Source organism: Triticum dicoccoides, chromosome 7A (assembly GCF_002162155.2).
Source record: "Triticum dicoccoides isolate Atlit2015 ecotype Zavitan chromosome 7A, WEW_v2.0, whole genome shotgun sequence".
NCBI classification, from domain to species: Eukaryota; Viridiplantae; Streptophyta; class Magnoliopsida; order Poales; family Poaceae; genus Triticum; species Triticum dicoccoides.
The window spans coordinates 413238263-413246175 of record NC_041392.1 but is presented as its reverse complement, the minus strand read 5'-3'; positions in this window follow the sequence as shown (position 1 = coordinate 413246175).

Here is a 7913-nt window from a genome sequence, read left to right as displayed (position 1 = left end):
AACTACTGCACTCAAACATGGCAACAAAGTACATGGTTGGGATCTACTCATGAAGCTTGACAAAAGATGAACACTGAGCTATGGCTAATTCATCAATTAACAGGTTCAAACAAGCATGGCAAAACTGCAAATCATAACAGGTTTCAGACTTAGTGGAATTAACAACATGTCAGGAATTTATCATCAGAAAGCAATGTCTAGAGCATGATAACTACATGCTAAAAGAACATAACATGGCAAAGCAAGGCATGGCATGAAGATACTCTAAGCACTTAACAAAAGTCCCTTAGTGACCTTGAGCCAAAAGGGATCAGAAAATACAATTGCAAGCATGTGAACATAGCAAAAACATAAACAGATTCAGACTTAGCGAAAAACTGAAGCATGGCAAAACTGTTAACAAGTAGGCATGTTTACGAGCTCGATGCACTCACTAAAGAGCATGGCATGACAAACTAAGCATACACCCATCAAGAAGACATGGCATAGAAGCTAGACATGGCAAGAACAACATCATATCATGCACGGATCAATAGCAACATCCTCGCCAAAATTGCTAAACATGTCAACAGTCTGCCAGGATCATTTTATAGCAAAAGTAGAGCTCGGTTGACTCACGCTAGGGTGCTCCATAAATGCAAACAAAGACATGGATGGATAGAGCACCAAAATATTAACAAAACATCCTTACTGATCATCCTCAAAAGAGGCACGGATCACTAGGGAACAACATGAACATATGGCATAAAAACAATAACAGAACAAGGACTTAGTGAAATTCTAAGTCCATGAAATCAGCATCATTGAGTAAGCTACTTTCCATGCTTGTGCTAGTCACCACAAAGATCACAAAAATACATGGCATACACCCCTGTAAAGATGGCATGGCATATAACAAAACACATGTGGATCTCAGGATCATAGCATGCACACATTAATCGTGAAAAAATGACAAAAGGCCATTTGCTGAAACAGATCTGACTTAGTCATCACATAGCCCTCTTAAAACAGCATTTCGGGCATCAAGATGAGCTCAAATGAAAATGATGCAATGAGATGAAATGATGTACTCATCGAGACGAACATTTTGATATGCTACACGCACGAATCGGAGCCACGATGAGGAAGTTATGATACGAGGAAAAATGCATAAAATTACTGGAAACTGGGACTAAGACGAAAATATATCCTCGGGGAGAAGTTGGACGGGGAGGACCCTGGACGGAGCAGGGCGGAACGGCGGGGCGCGTTTAGTTCCGGGACGAGTGGATCTCATCCCACCCGTCCGGATCCGGCGACGGGGCGGCCGGCGACGGGGGAGCGCACCGGCGCGGCGGCGGCGAAGCACGCCAGCGTGGCCGAGGGAGGAGAGGCATAGCAAGGCGCGGCCGGCGAGCTCCGACGAGCCTCGCGGGGCCGGCGGCGAGGAGAGGCAGGCGAGGCGCGAGTGCCATGGCGGCGGCGGCGACCGGCATCGTGGAGGCGCGGGCGCTCCAGCGAGCTTGCGCGGCGGCAGCGATTACCGGTCGGCGAGGTTGGAGGCGGGGGCGAGCCCCCAAGGCGGCTGGGACGACCCGACGTGGGGCGGCGACCGGATGGGCCGGGCGGGCCCACGACGAAGTGGGGCGGCGCGGCGCTGAGGTGGCGGGTGCTGGTTGGATGCGGCGGCGGGGCAGGTGACGTGGCAGCGCGCCATTGGTCGGAGTGACGCGTCCGGCGGACATGTCCGGTGCGGGATGGACGTGTCCGGCGGCGCAAGGAGGGAGATGGCTAGGGTTTGGACTGCGCGAAAATTCGGGGAGAGCCACATATATATAGGTAGAGGGAGCTAGGAGAGTCCAAATGAGGTGCGATTTTCGGCCACGCGATCATGATCGAACCACCAAGATGATGGAGGAGGTTTAGGTGGGTTTTGGGCCACTTTGGAGGGGTGTTGGGCTGCAACACACACGAGGCCTTTTCGGTCCCTCGGTTAACTGTTGGAGTATCAAACAGAGTCCAAATGGCACGAAACTTGACAGGCGGTCTACCGGTAGTAAACCAAGGCCGCATGGCAAGTCTCGGTCCAATCCGAAAACGTTTAACCCCCACACCCGAAAAGAGGTAGAAAAGGACACCGGGTGACATAGGAGCGCCGGAATGCGAAACGGACAACGGGGAAAATGCTCGGATGCATGAGACGAACACGTATACAAATGAAATGCACATGATGACATGATATGCAATGCATGACACGCAAGCAATGACAAGGCAACAATAGCGAATAACTGGAGGACACCTGGCACATCGGTCTCGGGGCGTTACATCTGTAGCATTTCCGATATTATATGTGGATGACATATTGCTGATCGGAAATGATACTGAATTTATGAATGGTATAAAAGGATACTTGAATAAGAATTTTTCAATGAAAGACCTCGGTGAAGCTGTGTATATATTGGGCATCAAGATCTATAGAGATAGATCAAGATGCTTAATTGGACTTTCACAAAGCACATAGCTTGATAAAGTTTTGAAGAAGTTCAAAATGGATCAAGCAAAGAAAGGGTTCTTGCCTATGTTACAACGTGTGAAGTTGAGTCAGACACAATGCCCGACCACTGCAGAAAATAGAGGGAAAATGAAAGTCATTACCTATGCTTCAGCCATAGGTTCTATCATGTATGGAATGTTGTGTACCAGACCTGATGTGTGCCTTGCTATTAGTTTAGCAGGGAGGTGCCAAAGTAATCCAGGAGTGGATCACTGGACAGCGGTCAAGAACATCCTAAAATACCTAAAAAGGACTAAGGATATGTTTCTCGTTTATGGAGGTGACAAAGAGGTCGTCGTAAATGGTTACGTCAATGCAAGCTTTGACACTGATCCGGATGACTCTAAGTCACAAACTGGATACGTATTTTTATTAAATGGTGGAGCGTTCAGTTGGTGCAGTTCCAAGCAGAGCGTCGTGGCGGGATCTACATGTGAAGTAGAGTACATAGCTGCTTCGGAAGCAGCAAATGAAGGAGTCTGGATGAAGGAGTTCATATCCGATCTAGGTGTCATACCTAGTGCATCGGGTCCAATGAAAATCTTTTGTGACAATACTGGTGCAATTGCCTTGGCAAAGGAATCCAGATTTCACAAGAGAACCAAGCACATCAAGAGACGCTTCAATTCCATCCGCGAAAGTCAAGGAGGGAGACATAGAGATTTGCAAGATACATACGGATCTGAATGTTGCAGAACCGTTGACTAAGCCTCTCTCACGAGAAAAACATGATCAGCACCAAGACTCCATGGGTGTTAGAATCATTACAATGTAATCTAGATTATTGACTCTAGTGCAAGTGGGAGACTGAAGGAAATATGCCCTAGAGGCAATAATAAAGTTGTTATTTATATTTCCTTATATCATGATAAATGTTTATTATCCATGCTAGAATTGTATTAACTTGAAACTTAGTACATGTGTGAATACATAGACAAACAGAGTGTCACTAGTATGCCTCTACTTGACTAGCTCGTTGATCAAAGATGGTTATGTTTCCTAGCCATAGACAAAGAGTTGTCATTTCATAAATGGGATCACATCATTATAGAATGATGTGATTGACTTGACCCATCCATTAGCTTAGCACGATGATCGTTTAGTTTACTGCAATTGCTTTCTCCATAACTTATACATGTTCCTATGACTATGAGATTAAGAAACTCCCGAATACCCAAGGAACACTTAGTGTGCTATCAAACATCACAACGTAACTGGGTGGCTATAAATATGCTCTACAGATGACTCCGATGGTTTTTGTTGAGTTGGCATAGACCAAGATTAGGATTTGTCACTCCGAGTATCGGAGAGGTATCTTTGGGCCCTCTCGGTAATGTACATCAATATAAGCCTTGCAAGCAATGTAACTAATGAGTTAGTTACGGGATGTAGCATTACGGAATGAGTAAAGAGACTTGCCGGTAACGAGATTGAACTAGGTATGATGATACCAACGATCGAATCTCGGGCAAGTAACATACCGATGACAAAGGGAACAACGTATGTTGTTATGCGGTTTGACCGATAAAGATCTTCGTAGAATATGTAGGAACCAATATGAGCATCCAGGTTCCGCTATTGGTTATTGACCGGAGATGAGTCTCGGTCATGTCTACATAGTTCTTGAACCCGTAGCGTCATGCTTAACGTTCGGTGACGATCGGTATTATGAGTTTATGTGTTTTGATGTACCCAAGGTAGTTTGGAGTCTCGGATATGATCACAGACATGACGAGGAGTCTCGAAATGGTTGAGACATAAAGATCAATATATTGGATGACTATGTTTGGACATCGGAATGGTTCCGGGTGAGTTCGGGCATTACCGGAGTACCAGGAGGTTACCAGAACCCCCCGGGGAGTGTATGGGCCTTATTGGGCCTTAGTGGGAGAGAGGAGGAGGCGGCCTAGGAGGGCCCCCCCAGACCAATCTGAATTGCGAAGGGGGCTGGGCCCCTTCCTTCCTCCCTCTCTCCTCCTTCCTTCCTCTCCTACTCCTACAAGGAAGGGGGAATCCTACTCCCGGTGGGAGTAGGACTCCCCTAGGGCACGCCATAGACGGCCGGCCCTCCCCCCTCCTCCACTCCTTTATATACAGGGGAGGGGGCACCCCATAGACACACAACTTGATCATTGTATTAGCCATGTGCTGTGCCCCCCTCCACCATAATCTACCTCGGTCATATCGTAGCGGTGCTTAGGCGAAGCCCTGTTCCGGTACCTTCATCATCACCGTCATCACGCCGTCATGCTGACGAAACTCTCCCTCGACACTCGGCTGGATCTAGAGTTCATGGGACGTCACCGAGTTGAACGTGTGCAGATCGCGGAGGTGCCGTACCTTCGGTGCTAGGATCGATCAGATCGTGAAGACGTTCGACTACATCAACCGCGTTGTTATAACGCTTCCGCTTACAGTCTACGAGGGTACGTAGACAACACTTTTCCCCTCTCGTTGCTATGCATCACCATGATAGATCTTGCGTGTGCGTAGGAATTTTTTTGAAATTACTACGTTCCCCGAGATCGAGGGACGAGGTGTGTGTGCGGTAGAAAGGTGCCCCGAGAGATATCGAGATAGACCAAGTGAGGGAAAGAGACAATGCATATGTTTGTGATGGAGACTGAGAAATAGTCATATACATAGGGGGGACTACGTGTGCCTAAAATTGAGTGAGAGACAATCATACTTAGCTAGGCGTGAGATTGTGTGTGTGTGTGCGTGTGAGATGGAGAGAGAATGAGGGAGAGAGAGAGAGTTTTAGATGGGTCTATCGAGTGCGAGTGAGATATGCATGTGTATGTGAGACCCATGGAGATGGAGAGTTTGAGAGAGAGAGAGGGAAGAGCTCCGAGACGGCAGAGTGGTGCGTGAGAGAGTTACGAGCAACCAGCTTGGGAATTTGTGTGCGTACGATGGTGCACCCTAGATATTTAGCTTGGACTAGAGAATCATACATTGTGTGCCAGAGAGACCTATACATGGAGTGTGCATGCGAACTAGAAACACCCCCCCCCACACACACACACACAAAGAGATACAGAGGGAGAGGGACCGACAAGGTTTGTGTTTGGATGTGTGCGATAGAACTGAAGATTGTCGGTGAGAGAGAGAACAGGAGTCCGGGAGAGGGGGGGTCACGTTTATGCATCAAAGACTGATATAAACCATGTTTCGATATAAATTTGCATTCAAATATTTGAATTGGAGAACGTGTTGTCTGCAATCCACACATGAACGGAGATATGCGTATTAAACAAGTTCATCAATCTGACTTTCAGCATGTTCATGGAGTACTATAATACAACATGCTACTCAATTGAGGTGTTAAATTTTGGATTTAGTTCACTATTTTGATCTGGTGAATGAGCTATTTTATTGAATCTAGATATTTCATTTTGGCTTTGACTCTTGTTTTTGAGTGGGTCAACTATTTGTCATATAGTAAATCGTTAGCAACGAGCATGTAAAAACACATTAGTCCTGAGCATCATCTCACCATCTAAATAAGAAGTGGCAAGCTAATATTTCAAAATTTGATTCGAATTGACTTTTTATTTTGAAATGGAACACTTTGTTTCCATACTTTAGCTCGCTCAGCCAAATTGCTGGCCATTCGAATCGACTTGGTAAGGTAGATGTGGATGCTTGTTCTCCCAAAATTTGAACGAACCGCTAAACACCCTCTACTTGCTGGAATTCGCCCGAGCAAATAAATGGGAGACACGAAATTACCGGCCTATGTGGGACACACATCAATTGGCCCATTGTACATCGAGGGTAGGTTCGTAACTTCATCCAATCATGCCTTCTCCTCAGCCGAAATGACATGTGCCGAATAATTCATAAACCATGGGCGGCAAAACACCCTGTCCTCGGCTGAAATCACTTGCGCGCACTATTTCAAAACACGCCCTCCTCGCCAAAAATCGCTCACGCCCACTATTTCAAAACATGCCCTCCTCGCCCGAAATTGCTCGTGCCCACTATTTGGGAGAAGCAAAGTTAATCTACTATCCTCGACCCTCAAGACATAGACCCAAGCCCAGAAGCCTAAAGGAAGGGTGTCGGTGTCAAAACCGGCGGATCTCGGGTAGGGCGTCCCGAACTGTGTGTCTAAGGTTGATGGTAACAGGAGACAGGGGACACGAAGTTTTGCCCAGGTTTGGGCCCTCTTGATGGAGTTAATACCCTACGTCCTGCTTGATTGATATTGATGAATATGACGATTACAAGAGTTGATCTACCACAGGATCGTAATTGCAAAACCCTAGAAGTCTAGCCTATATGATTATGATATTTTTTACGGACTAAACCCTCCGGTTTATATAGATACCGGAGGAGACTAGGGTTGTACAAAGTCGGTTACAGAGAAAGGAATCTTCATATCCGAATGCTAGGCTTGCCATCCATGCCAAGGAGAGTCCCATCCAGACACGGGAGAGAGTCTTCCATCTTGTATCTTCACGGCCCATCAGTCCGGCCCATGTCCAACAGGTCGGACGCCCGAGGACCCCTTAATCCTAGACTCCCTCAGTAGCCCCTGAACCAGGCTTCACTAACGAGGTGTCCGGCGCGCAGATTGTCTTCGGCATTGCAAGGCGGGTTCCTCCTCCGAACACTCCAAAACAGAGAATGTATCTGGCTCTGTAAAACAAACACCACATATATCCGCAGAGAGTATAATATTTTATGAGTCCAATCCACCAACAACTTTTGTAGCGTGACATCATGTCATAGCCCGGTCATTATTTCAAACCATTTTTTAGCCTCCTGCTCCATGTTTCAATATGCGGTTTTATTGGCACGTTGTAACACCCCGGATATGACTTTCCCAATATGTATTCCAACTCTTGCCGTTTCCGGCGTTAAGTTATTTTATTTTCTCGGGTTCGGGTTTTTGTCTCCGTGTGTTGTTATCGTTGTCATGCATCTCATATCATGTCATCATGTGCATTGCATTTGCATACGTGTTCATCTCATGCATTCGAGCATTTTCCCCGTTGTCCGTTTTGCATTCCGGCGCTTCGTTCTCCTCCGGTGGTCATTTCTAGCTTTCTTTCATGTGTGGGGATTAAACATTTCCGGATTGGACCGAGACTTGCCATGCGGCCTTGGTTTACTACCGGTAGACCGCCTGTCAAGTTTCGTACCATTTGGACTTCGTTTGATACTCCAACGGTTAACCGAGGGACCGAAAAGGCCTCGTGTGTGTTGCAGCCCAACACCCCTCCAAGTTGGCCCAAAATCCACCTAAACCTGCTCCGTCACCTAGAGCGTTCGATCACGATCGCGTGGCCGAAAATCGCACCTCATTTGGACTCTCCTAGCTCCTCCTATGCCTATTTAAAGACCCCCTCCGTTTTCTTCTTCTTCTCCC